The sequence below is a fragment of the Sinohyriopsis cumingii genome, unplaced genomic scaffold (assembly GCF_028554795.1).
Source record: "Sinohyriopsis cumingii isolate HCF-2022 unplaced genomic scaffold, ASM2855479v2 utg001110l, whole genome shotgun sequence".
In the NCBI taxonomy this organism is placed as follows: domain Eukaryota; kingdom Metazoa; phylum Mollusca; class Bivalvia; order Unionida; family Unionidae; genus Sinohyriopsis; species Sinohyriopsis cumingii.
This window is the reverse complement of record NW_028315961.1, coordinates 1,816,239-1,831,209: the sequence shown is the minus strand read 5'-3', so window position 1 is coordinate 1,831,209 and position 14,971 is coordinate 1,816,239. Positions and strand designations below refer to the sequence as shown.

At 33.3% G+C, this 14,971-nt stretch overlaps 1 long non-coding RNA gene across 1 annotated transcript; it reads right to left on the bottom strand.

Moving 5' to 3' along the window:
- Positions 1-1,525: 1,525 nt before the first annotated feature.
- LOC149772839 (uncharacterized) lies at positions 1,526-12,087 on the bottom strand. Its single transcript, XR_016417579.1, has 2 exons — positions 10,895-12,087; positions 1,526-10,825 (listed from the first exon to the last, which is right to left on the bottom strand). It is a non-coding gene; the product is annotated as an uncharacterized LOC149772839 (long non-coding RNA).
- Between the last annotated feature and the right edge of the window lie 2,884 nt (positions 12,088-14,971).

The window sequence follows — 14,971 nt, the reverse complement described above, 5'->3', positions numbered from 1 at the left end:
AAGATTATATTTACCATTTCAAGACTTTAATGTCTGGTCATGAAAAAGATTATTTAAAACCTTTAAATAAGATGTTATATTATTTCTATAAACTTTGGAACATAACTTGAAAGTCTAAGCCGTGTCATTGTAAATATAAAACAATTATGCAAATAGCGGTGAAACCAACAGGTAATGTTTCTATTATTTATGTAATGTAAGCAATGTTATTTTGTTTTCTTCAGATAATAGTTACTATTGTTGGTCACACGTTTAGGGGAGTCGATTATCAGATACAAAAATAATATATATATATATATATATATATATATATATATATATATATATATATATATATATATATATATATATATATATATATATATATATATATATATATATAGAGAGAGAGAGAGAGAGAGAGAGAGAGAGAGAGAGTTTCGTCTACAAAAGAGCTAAACCAGTCGAATACAAGGAAGATTTTCGGCGCTTTTATCCCAACGAGGAACACATTTTAATTGTAGACAATCTTCAGTCGACAAAACATGCTGAAGTCGTACACTATGGAACCTATATTGATACATGTATTATCACGGCAGATCATTTCTTTTTCCTATCCAAACACTTTATTTGTAACATAGTAGCTGCCATATCTTTTCTCATATATGACATGTTTTCCATCTATTTATTCATTATTAGAACGTCATCTTTTATGTTGTTTCCTGGTGATGCTATTCTGTTCAAGTATTTCGACAAGAAAGTCAAAATGATTACGAGAATCTCCATTAACAGTAAACACCTCGTATAGTTTGGCTTTTATAATACCAAGCCTACATGATCCTGGTTTATCTTTTTTTTTTTTAAAATATATATAATGTTAATCTGGTGAGAGAGAAATTGCTCCTCCCCAACCCACCAAAAGTAAACGAGAATCTAGTGTGTATTATTGATGCTAACCAATATTTTTTGCGCGAAAAAGTGTATTCTAGGACTATGACGAATAAGATGGACAATTACATATTTCTGTGACAGTGTGAAGAATAAGACGAACAAGTGTCTGTGTTACCGTGTGACGAATAAGGTGAACAGGTGTTTCTTTCTATGACTGTGTAAAGAATAAGACGAACAAGTGTTTCTCTCTATGACTGTGTAAAGAATAAGACGAACAAGTGTTTCTCTCTATGACTGTGTAAAGAATAAGACGAACAAGTGTCTCCGTGACTGTTTAAGAATAAGACGATCCAGTGTCTTTCCGTGACTGTGTGAAGATATAAAATGAACAAGTGTCCTTTCTTGTCTCTGTAAATATATACCACGAACAAGTCTTTCTGTGGCTGTGAAGAATAAGACGAACAAGTGTCTTTCTGTGACTGTATGGAAAATAAGACGAACATGTCTTTTTGTGAAAGTGCGAATAATAAGACGAGCAAGTATCTTTTGTGAAAGTGTGAAAAATAAGACGAACAAGTGTCTTTCTTTGTCTGTATGAAAAATAAGACGAACAAGTGTCTTTCCGTGACCGTGTGAAGAACAAGACAATTCCGTATTTTCAGAGAGACTTTTTATTAACAATAAATACAATTACAAACATATTAGTCAGGCAAACAGATACATTCAAATGACTTCCCACAGCACCTTAAGACAATACATATTTTTGTTCGATAAGCCAAGGGACTTGTATACATTCAATTTACTACACAGAATAACACATGAAAATAACTAATTAGGTTTTATGTTCCCATCTTGGACATTTATACATTACATTTTGATCACATGACTTTAATTAAACATAATATAAACTATATTTGCAATTATTTCTAACTGCTATGAGTACTTTCATTATTGTTATTATTAGGTCAAGTTTTGGAAATAAGTAAAAACTGAAATGCTTGTGCCAATGGCAACCGATTCAACGTTTATACCTATTTTTAATTAAATAAATGTAACCATGATATTTCTAACAGTTGTAATTAATTATAATGAACAGTTTCTGCTATTCTCTTTTGAAGTTGTGTGACCAAAATATATGGAGAAAAGACCCATATGGGAACATCAAACCGTAAGTTGCCCGGATGGCCGAATCAGTTATTTTTCATGTACACTGAGTTTAGATTGTGTTCCTGTTAAATTCTCGTTTCCTGAAAACTACGTGAGCCGATGCGATGTTTTACTTGGGACGACCAGATAAATAGACTTGTTAATAATGTTCAGAATTAGATTTTTGTTTGTAAAATATGTATACCTCAAATCTAGATGAAAAACTTTTAAGTCCAAGATTTCAATAACTAAATATGGCTTTCGTGGCATGAAACTTGATCAGACAATCTAACCATGAGTAAACTCAGGCGTATTATATTACATGTCTTTTTTTTTATAAATCTGCGACACTGATATTTCAAATTGTGCTTACAAGGTTGATAAAAATGTCTCAAGTCCAAATGTTTAAAAATATACTTGTAAAAATTGTATAAACCTTATGAAGCTAAGTCCGTCAAAATAAACATAAATACGTACTACTACAAGACAAGCCATTCCAAATAAACGTAAATACATACTCCTATAAGACAAGCCCTTCCAAATAAACGTAAATACGTACTCCTACAAGACATGTCCTTCCAAATAAACGCCAATACGTACTCCTACAAGTTCTTCCAAATAAAGGTAAATATGTACAAGATAAAAGATAAACAATAACGATATTAAAATTATTTAAAAAGTAATATAGAAAATGTGATCTAAGTAAAATAAATACTTAACAATATGCATTTGAAGAAAAAAAATCTTCATTTAAACAATTTTTATAATAAAAGTCCATGATTCCATTTCGTGATACATACAAAACATTATGGCTTAAAAAAAAAGAAAGAAAGGTTTCTGGATGGAAGCAATAGCACTCGACAGGAACGAGTTCTACTATCAGTGGGCATGGGAAGGTATGGACTTTGGTCGAGTTTCATCCTAGAAGAGGTATGCACGGATCAAATACTTATGTGATATATGAGAGTTTCATAATAGAAGTTACATGCACTAGCCACCAGGGCCGACGGGGGGGGGGGGGGGGCAACCGGGGATATATTACGAGGATATAATGCGTGCCTTTGTCCTGGCAGAAAAATCGAACCCCCGTCAGCTTAGCAGTGATCTAGGATCTAGACTAGTTATGTTGGTACTAGTGTTGGGATGAGATTAACAGTGACCTGGGATCTAGACTGGGTGATGGTGTTAAGTGATGGGATGAGACTAACAGTGATCTGGGATCTAGACTGGGTGATGGTATTAATGACTGGATGAGATTAACAGTGATCTGGGATCCAGCTGTGTGATGGTGTTAAATGATGGAATGAGATTAACAGTGATCTGGGATCTAGACTGGGTGATGGTGTTAAGTGATGGGATGAGATTAACAGTGATCTGGGATCTAGACTGGGTGATGGTGTTAAATGATGGAATGAGATTAACAGCGGTCCAATATCTAGATTGGGTGATGATGGTGTTAGTGATGGGATGAGATCAGGTTCTGTTTTTATTCACCGTCTGATGTTTTCGATATTTAACAAGGCTGAAACCGTATACTTCACTGATATTAGTACTGTAAGAGTTTTGTTTTGTGGAGTTTGATTGCATATCAACACATGAAGGCTCTATAATACCAATGCAATGGGAGTAATGTATTTATTTGACGGCATATCAACACGGGAAGGCTCTATAATACCGGTGCAATGTGAGTAATGTATTTATTTGACGGCATATCAACACAGGAAGGCTTTATAATACCAATGCAATGGTAGTAATGTCATTATTTGACGGCATATCAACACGGGAAGGCTTTATACTACCGATACAATGGGAGTAATATATTTATTTGACGGCATATCAACACAGGAAGGCTCTATACTACCGATGCAATGGGAGTAATGTCTTTATTTGATAGCATATCAACACAGGAAGGCTCTATACTACCGATGCAATGGGAGTAATGTCTTTATTTGTGGCATATCAACACAGGAAGGCTCTATACTGCCGATGCAATGGGAGTAATGTCTTTTGTCAAACTGATTAAGGCTGATCTGGACAAGATTCGAACTCGCGACCGATGGCTTACAAATTTTGAATGGTCACCACTCAACCATCGCGCCAGCCACATTTTTTTCTGTATCTAATTTTTGGAGACACGTGCCACAAAACATTACCATTGAAACAGTAACAAAGTCATTAAAAAATGGCCCCTCCTCCACCTCAATGGCACACACCGAAATCAGTATGACCACTGTAAACTGGGGAAACAAATTTGCATTGCCTGGTGATTTAAGTCAAAGGGGAACTCCACTCCAATAAAACTCTACTCCATTAAAATCAAGAATGATACAAAATTAATCACAGTAATATGTAGATCAAAGGTACTTATGGTGGACGGGAATTCGAGAAAAATGGGTAATGCGTATAGAATACACCAATGTATATTAAAGGCAAGATAATACATAATAATAAAATCAAACACTATACAATCAAGTAAAAACTACAAGATGATACATAACAATTAAATCAGACACTATACAGTCAAGTAAAAACTACAAGATAATACATAATAATTTGAAGAAAATAATCAACTGCAATATTAAAGGCAAGATAATACAAAATATACTTAAAATGTGGTAGACGTCTAGAGCTACTCATTTCCTGTGACGGAAAAAAAAATTGCTGTGTAGAATCCCGGATTCAGTTGCTAATATATATATATATATATATATATATATATATATATATATATATATATATATATATAGCTCCAGAAAGTCCTGTATTTTATTCAAGAAATTTATTGTTGAAAGTATAATAAATAAATTCAACTCTAACTGCAGAAGGTCAAACAAAATTAAATAAAAATTTGCTGGTCATGCGATTTATGGCCTGCCTGCTCTAAGCATAATCTAAGACCCCAAAGAGGGTAATCTGACTTGAAGATATGTCACTGCAACCTATTTTTGGTAGAGATTGTTAGTACCCATCAAAACGCACAAGTATAGCTTGTTGGCTAAAAAAAATCGATTCAAATAGATCTGTGTAGATGCACCCCCCAGCATAAAGAATAAATTGTAAAAAAAAGGTAAACTTCTGTAACCCTCTGCGAAATAAAATCTTCAAAACAAAACATAAACGCCAGGCAAATAAACCCAAATAAATTGTCTGATGCTTTAAGTCAAAGAGGAACTTCACTCCAATAAAACCCCACTCAATAAAATCAAGAATGTTACAAAATTAATCACAGTAATATGTAGATCAAAGGTAATTATGATGGATGGGAATTCAACAAGAAAAGGTAAGGTGCACACAATAACTACAATACCATGTAGCTCAATAAACGGGAATTCGGCAAGAAAGTGTAATGCGTATACAATACTTACATCATTATACATTAATACCCCAAATCAAACATGATAGTCATGTAACAACTTCAAGATAGTACATAATACTTATTTGAAGAAAAAATCAAAAACTATATTAAAGGCAAGAAGATACAAAATATACTTAAAATGTGGTGTACAACTACATTTCCTGTGACGAAAATAAAATGGCTGTGTAGAATCCCGGGTAATCTGACTCGACAATAGGTCACTGTAACCTACATTTGGTAGAGATTAGTAGCAGCCATAAATAATGTACAAATAAAGCTTACTCGATGTAAATTCAATCGAATCTGAGAGATCTGGGTCAACACAAAATCCCAACATCAAGAAGAAATTGCAACAATGGTAGGCTCTTGTAACTCTCTTACAAATAACAGCAAATTAAATTCTTGAAAAAAATTATGCGAAAAACGTTAGAAATAAATATAAATATTTTGTCGTTCAAGATAAAAGGCATTGAGCCTAAAAAAGTTGCCAGAATATCTATGTTAACAAGTGAAGTTCTTCAAATGATAAACCTTCCAAATAAAAGTAAATATTTTCTTTTACAAGATAACTATAAAAGTCTCGTCTTTGGAATTTGATATACTTAACGTGTTCTGCTGTTAGTGGACACTAGCAAGGCACTCACTCAAGGTCAAGGTTCATTTTTCAAAAGGTATGCATGGGTTAGATATGTGTATTATATGCGTGTGATATTTGTTAGATATGTGTATTATATGCGTGTGATATTTGTTAAATATGTTTATTCTATGCGTGTGCTATTTGTTCTGTATGAATTATATCATTCTTCAATGCTTCGAAGCTTGCTTGGTGAGTTTCCATTGCACATATTTTGCGAAGTATAACTAGCATATTAATTAACATACACCACCTTTATGTCTCTATATGGAAAATTCCATTTAGAAACGGGTGCCATTGTTGCCGTTAACGGTAATACTGATGCAATAGGGCATCCAGCCGTACAGAATACTTTTTTCCACTTTGCATAAGCATATCAAGTACGAAGCGATTGTAAAATTTAACATTTTGTCAAGTTTTCAGTGTGGAAAATGAATCTGATTATATAATGATAAAAAAATGTGTACAAGTTTCGATATAGTGCAATAATTTAGGCTATTTTCTGAGAAATGTGAAAATTTTATTCTGTTGTAAATTGAAGAAAAAAAGAAAGTGAATAAAAGGCAGCTCATAGTCCAGCATTATATAAGTCAGCTGTTAAGATCAAGATGAATGATGAATGCTGTAATAACAAATATTTAAAAAAAATCAACATCACAAACATTTATACATTACAGAAACCATAGATGACAACACCAAGCTAAATGTATTAGACATTCTAACACACAATATACATGTATAAATATAGTGAAATACAGATGTTATCATCATACATCGCTAGGTAAATGCACCTGTGTTTTCTCAATAAAATCTGTAATTTTCTATGCTTCTTTGTCTGTCTTTTTGTAAATTCTTCTCATCGAATCCCCCCCCCCCCACAACACAGGATGAATTCTTGAGTTCATCGAGATTTCTGATAACTTTTTTGGTTATTTTGCAAATGACGTCAAACTTGATTGTCAACTTCCTGAGTAGTTTACATCTCTATATATACATTGGCTTTATTTACAAATTGTAATTCAAACCGGTTTACATCAGTCATACCATGGTTCTCAAGATTTCCGTTGATCGTGAGACTGCATGACAGGACCCAGAACATAATTAGTTTTACTATATATTTTCTACATTTGTTTCTCAGAACTGAACTTTCCACTGTGTGACAATACAAATCATATGATAATCGAAAATACCTTCAAAGATCACTTCACAGTGAAGTTCTTGTCAGAGTTTCACCGGCATTATTTTTTGTTTGAGAGACTGGATTGTAAGCAAAGCAATATGCAACGAAACACTTCCGGATCATCACCAAGGCCTTATTAATCACTGTAAATTGTCGCCGAGATACAAACAGACAACCACACCATAAGGCGCCATACATTTAGTACGTACGCAAAAATCTGGCAAAGCTTGATACCTCCCCCCTCCCTATACACATGCGTACTTTTTTTACATCCACCACCTGCGTACGTACGCTTGATGCCCCCACCCCCGAATTGTATTGAACGGCCTACATTTAATCTACGCAGAAACCATAAAGGATTAATAATATTAACGTGTTTAATAAAACAGATAGTCCACCGACGTTGCATGACTGATTGCATCAAAGACATAAGCTGCTTAACTTAAAAGTTTGTCTAGTGTACGCTAAAATTCAAACGCCAACTGAACACAGTCGAAAGGGTTACGTATAAGACAAATTATTATCAAGGTTTCACTCCACCCACACTTCCTATGCGTATGTACATTATCAGTAGACCCCCCCCCCCCAACGCAAACGTACGTATATGAGATACCTCCCATGCGTACGTACTAAATGAACGGCCTCTAAGCTAATATACTCAATAATAAACATTTACCTTTAAATTCCTATCAAAAATGCATAAATATATCACCACCAAAATGAGAGAGGAAACAATTATCTAAAAATAGACTGAACTACAATAAGTACGGACCCATACTGTTTTCCCTGTGATCCACTGCACCCATTAATCTGCTCCAACAGATCTTATTCTCCTCATTATCCATGACTACATGACTAATTAATTGGGAGTTATTTTATTAGTTACCGGCAATCTGACTTTTCCAAAAAGTCTAGAAAGAAATATGGGTTGAAATTCGTCTCCTTTCAGCACTGTATTCTCAACTTCTTTCATTCACACTGAACAATAATAGCAGTGGAAGGAGTCAAAATTATAATCTGAACAATCTCGACATTTGCTGTCTTAACATGTGAAGTGCACTCCTCCATAGGTGAATCACAAAACACATCCAACTAATGTGTATTCTTACAACTACCTCTGAGGTTGTTTCGCAAATCGCCTATGGTCTTTTCTACTTTTCATTGATTTCATTATTATCTTTCACTTGACTGTTATTATTATTATTCAAACTGTATCACATCATTTTCTTGAATAGTTATTGTGAATTTTTAAACTGTATCCCTTCATTTTCTTTTACAGTTACTGTGATTTATTAAACCGTATTACACCATTTTCTTTTACAGTTATTCTGATTTGTTAAACTGTACAACTTCATTTTATTTTATAGGAGCTGCAGTGATTCAGTGGTTAGCATGCCAGCCTCACAACTGAAAAGGGTATGGGTTCAAATTGATTTGCCAGACTCACAACTGAAAAGGGTATAGGTTCAAATCGATTTGCCAGACTCACAACTGAAAAGGGTATAGGTTCAAATCGATTTGCCAGACTCACAACTGAAAAGGGTATAGGTTCAAATTGATTTGCCAGACCAGCCTGAATTAGCTACCATGTTGTGTCCTTGGGCAAGGTGCCTTACACCAATTGCATTCACACTAAATAACCTTGTGTCCTTGGGCAAGGTGCCTTACACCAATTGCATTCACACTAAATAACCTTGTGTCCTTGGGCAAGGTGCCTTACACCAATTGCATTATTGCATTCACACTAAATAACCTTGTGTCCTTGGGCAAGGTGCCTTACACCAATTGCATTCACACTAAATAACCTTGTGTCCTTGGGCAAGGTGCCTTACACCAATTGCATTCACACTAAATAACCTTGTGTCCTTGGGCAAGGTGCCTTACACCAATTGCATTCACACTAATTAACCTATTTGTGTTGCTGTACTGTAGAACATGAAACCAAATCATTTCCTCTTACATTTAGTGTGATTTTTTAAAATGTATCACATTATTTCTTTTTACATTTAGTGTGATTTTATAAGCTGTTTCACATCATTTTAATTTCTGTTACTGAGTAAGAGACAAAGGTAACAAACACATCATTTTTATGTCTAATTTATTTCTGAGTTCACAGTGCTACAAGGTAACACATGACATCATATCAGTGAGATCAAAATAAAATGATCACAAAATTATTTTGAGCCAAGCAGGAAGCATTGATTTTACAAAAGCAGACATCCTTTAAACTGCCACAGAACAATATTAAATAACAGAAGACCAAGAAGATTTATTGGAATGACCAAATCATTTTGTTTTATGCAGCAGACATTGCTATAACTACCACAGCACAATATTAAATGTTATAAGGCTGAGATGGTGTCCAGTTGGAACAATCATGTCATTTGGAACTGTACAGTAAGCATTGATTTTAATGATAGGATACAGAGATGAAGCCTATTATGTGTCTGTGAATTATTCTAGATTTTGTACATATATATTAATACATAACATTCATATTAAAAATGTACCCAGTAAAGAAATAGAGCAAACAACCATACAGAGAGACCACCTTGTACTCAAGCATATGAAATATTGTAACACTGTCCATAGCAGCCAAGTAGTGTTTATAGTGGCACCACCTTACAATACAGTATATTATACTAGTGTCTATTGGAGTCATAGCATATTCCATCTTAAAGTAAACCTTCCTAATAAAGTACATGATACATATCATTTTAATAGTACATTAATAACATGGAATCCATGACAATATCCACCTCATGATAGGAACAGTGTTATAATGAAGAGTATTATAGTGAGAGAGTACTGTATAATACAAAGTCATTTGTGTACACAATGTAAAGTAGGGTGTACTATATAATACAAAGTCATAGTAATTAAAGGATATAAAATTATCACAATTTCAATATAGTTAAATAGATCAAAATCCAATGTTACAAATCAAATGAATCACATACTGAAATCAGATTCAATTTAAAATTCTGACATTTGATTGTTCAGTGATTTGATGTCAGTCAATCAGACATCGGAAGGTAAAGTTAAGTTTTAGTTGAAGCATGAAAATCTTATTATAATCTTGTGGCCTTTTATTTTCTTGTTGGCCTTGAATGAATATACTGAGTGAAAGAAACTAAATGACAGAATTTTATCTAAATCTAGTTTTAAAAATTATTTTTCAAATGTATGTGGCAATGTCTGGGCTAAAAGAGTTACTACATCACTAAACTGATTAAAATTTGTGATGAAAGTGAATACTGACTGAGACATGAAGTTTAAACATAATTCTAAAAACAGTTAAAATTTGTCCTCTTTTGGTGTACAATTCAATGAATTTGCTGTGTGTGTGTGTGTGTGTACCAAGCTTGTGGTTACACATTATTAAAGATCCAACAATTAATAGTATTTGTGTAGAAACAAAAGGATGTCTTACCCAGACAAAATAGCAAGGACAAAAATGGCATGTTGTTCTAAAACAATGAAAATTTATATGCATTAGAGACAAATCCCAGTAGCCATACTGTAGCTAAGTTAAAGAGACAAGTCCCACTAGCCATACTGTAGCTAAGTTACAGAGACAAGTCCCAGTAGCCATACTGTAGCTAAGTTACAGAGATGATTCCTACTAATCATATTGTACCTTAGCTATAGTCCCAGTAGCCATACTGTAGCTAAGTTACAGAGATGATTCCTACTAATCATATTGTACCTTAGCTAAAGAAACAAGTCCCCATGGCCATACTGTAGCATAGTTACAGAGACAAGTCCCAGTACACATACTGTAACTTAGTTACAGAGACAAGTCCCAGTAGCCATACTGTAGCTAAGTTACAGAGACAAGGCCTAGTAGCCATACTGTAGCTAAGTTACAGAGACAAGTCCCAGTAGCCATACTGTAACTTAGTTACAGAGACAAGTCCCAGTGGCCATATTGTGGCTTAGGTGTAGTGACAAGTCACTGTAGCCACAGTGTAGCTTCATTACGGAGACAAGTCCCAGTAGCCACAGGATAGCTTGATGACAGGGACAACATTTGTAATAAAATGTATTTAGCATAATGTTAAAACTATGAGAGAATGTTTGAAAATCTGGTGATGTTTCACAATGTGCTGTTTCAGCAATATTCTTTCCATTTCAACTCTTTCCACTCCTCATCTGCATTTCAGATCCCTCAGACTGGTTTTCCTGTTCTGTAACAAAAAATAAACACGTCAAATAAAAATACAAACATGTGCATGGAAAAAAGATGCCCCAGCACTGGTCTGGAATTGTACAACACATTTTCACCACTGTGTGATGGATGAATGGACATATACCTAAACCATATATACACAACATTGTGCCTGAACCTAAATGTAATCCTACAATGTTTATGATTAATGGGCAGACAGACATACAGACAAGGACTATATGCCTCTACCACTGCCATAGTGGAGTATAAATATCTAGCCTTAAAACTGATAGTGTCAATGCATGTGTCCATGTCTGTGACTTTGGCCAGTTGTACACAACAAAGTATCATTTGCTGTGGTTTTTCTGTGCCTTAATTATTACTTCTTCACAGCCAGTATATTATATTATATCCAGAACAGCCACAACACAAGTTCACGGTAAGTTTTCACTTTCTTTTTTTCCAGACATCTTGAATAGGACTATGTCTAAAGTATCTGGCAAATTGCAAAGCAGCCTGCCTGTATTAATCTTATTGACAAAGACTGTCTGTATGTATTAATCTTATTGACAAAGTCTGTCTTAATGTATTAATCTTATTGACAAAGACTGTCCACATGTATTAATCACATTGACAAAGACTGTCTATATGTATTAATCTTATTGACAAAGACTGTCTGTCTATATTAATCTTATTGACAAAGACTGTCTGTATGTATTAACCTTATTGACAAAGACTGTATGTGTTAATCTTATTGACAAAGACTGTCTGTATGTGTTAATCTTATTGACAAAGACTGTCTGTATGTGTTAATCTTATTGACAAAGACTGTCTGTATGTGTTAATCTTATTGGCAAAGACTGTCTTAATGTATTAATCTTATTGGCAAAGACTGTCTTAATGTATTAATCTTATTGACAAAGACTGTCCACATGTATTAATCACATTGACAAAGACTGTCTGTATGTATTAATCTTATTGACAAAGACTGTCTGTCTGTATTAATCTTATTGACATAGATTGTCTACATGTATTATTCTTATTGACAAAGACTGTCTGCATGTATTAATCTTATTGACAAAGAATGTCTGCCTGTATTAATCTTATTGACAAAGAATGTCTGTATGTATTAATCTTATTGGCAAAGACTCTGTATGTATAATCTTATTGACAAAGACTGTCTGTATGTATAATCTTATTGACAAAGAATGTCTGTATGTATTAATCTTATTACAATTACACTCTGTATGTATTAATCTTATTGACAAAGACTGTCTGTATGTATGAATCTTATTCCAAAGACTGCGTGTATTAATCTTATTGCCAAAGACTGTCTTAATGTATTAATCTTATTGACAAAGACTGTCCACATGTATTAATCACATTGACAAAGACTGTCTGTATGTATTAATCTTATTGACAAAGAATGTCTGTGTGTATTAATCTTATTGGCAAAGACTCTGTATGTATAATCTTATTGACAAAGACTGTCTGTATGTATTAATCTTATTACAATTACACTCTGTATGTATTAATCTTATTGACAAAGACTGTATGTATAATCTAATTGACAAAGACTGTCTTAATGTAGTAATCTTATTGACAAAGACTATCCACATGTATTAATCACATTGATAAAGACTGTCTGTATGTATTAATCTTATTGACAAAGACTGTCTGTCTGTATTAATCTTATTGACAAAGACTGTATGTATTAATCTTATTGACAAAGACTGTCTGGTTTCTGCAAACATTAGCACACAGTTACAATTTTAACTGGAATTAGTATAAAAAATGTATTTAAATTTGCATGTATTAATTTTATTGACAAAGACTGTATGTATGTATTAATCTTATTGACAAAGACTGTCTGTATGTATTAATCTTATTGACAAAGACTGTCTACATGTATTATTTTATTGATAAAGACTATGTATTAATCTTATTGACAAAGACTGTATGTATTAATCTTAATGACAAAGACTGTATGTATTAATCTTATTAACAAAGACTGTATTAATCTTATTGACAATGACTGTCTGCATGTATTAATCTTATTGACAAAGATTGTCTGTATGTATCAATCACATTGACAGAGACTGTCTGTATTAATCTTATTGACAAAGACTGTAATATGTATTATTCTTATTGACAAAGACTGCATGTATTAATCTTATTGACAAAGACTGTCTGTATGTATTAATCTTATTGACAAAGACTGTCTACATGTATTAATCTTATTGACAAAGACTGTATGTATTATTCTTATTGACAAAGACTGCATGTATTAATCTCATTGACAAAAGCTGTCTGCATGTATTAATCTCATTGACAAAGACTGTATGTATTAATCTTATTGACAAAGAATGTCTGGTTTTTGCAAACAGTAGCACATATTGACAATTTTGATTGAAATTAGTTTTAAAGAAAACATTTAAATATACATACTAGTATTTGATACCCTGATGACCATAATGTTCTATGTAGCTGGGCATGTTATACTCTGATGACCATAATGTTCTATGTAGCTGGGAATGTTATACTCTGATGACCATAATGTTCTATGTAGCTGGGAATGTTATAATCTGATGACCATAATGTTCTGTGTAGCTGGAAATGTTATGCCCTGATGACCATAATATTCTATGTAGCTGGGCATGTTATACTCTGATGACCATAATGTTCTATGTAGCTGGAAATGTTATAATCTGATGACCATAATGTTCAATGTAGCTGGAAATGTTATGCCTTGATGACCATAATGTTCAATGTAGCTGGAAATGTTATACTCTGATGACCATAATGTTCAATGTAGCTGGAAATGTTATATGATGATCAGATTGTTCTTTGTAGCTGGTAATGTTATAGCCTGATGATCAGATGGTTCTATATAGCTGGTAATTTTGCATGATTCAGTTGTTAAATAACAGAAATGTTACCTTATCAAAGCCATTCTTTACTTCTTATTTTGGTGTTAAATTCTGTTGGTAGAAGATATAAGAAACATGAAGCACATGCTTAAGCTGGTACATCAATACAAGATAAGAAGCAGAAATGCATTCCAAAGCTGGTTACAAGACAGTGACAATTACACTCAGTGAGATGTCCATGCATAATAGTTAAATACACATGCAATTGTGTTTAGACTTTCATGAAACAATAGGCAAAAGCATGACCTAATCCAACATGGATGGCATCAAAGTGGGATCCATCACCTTAGCTTATGAAATCAAAATCAATTTACTTATATTGAAATACAAATTATTAATATGATACATAAATTAAAATCGTTTTAAAATTGTAATGTCTACATACATACCTTTTTTGTCTGCTTTTGTACCTGAAGAAAATTGCCACTAAAACAGAAAAATCACAAATGAATTTGTTCACATAAAAGGACACGTTTCTCCTCTTCTATGCTGAAGAACATAACATGTCACATGGAGAGATGGCATAAGACCTTACCAAGTATGTGTGGTATTACATCAGCAATGATGTCACTTGTCATTAATGATGCCATTTGTTATTTATGATGTCACAGTTAGTAAGTGTTTCTTGGCCAAGCCGTAAAAAGAGGATTATTAAATAGAATTATGCTGTTGATGGGTTTAACGC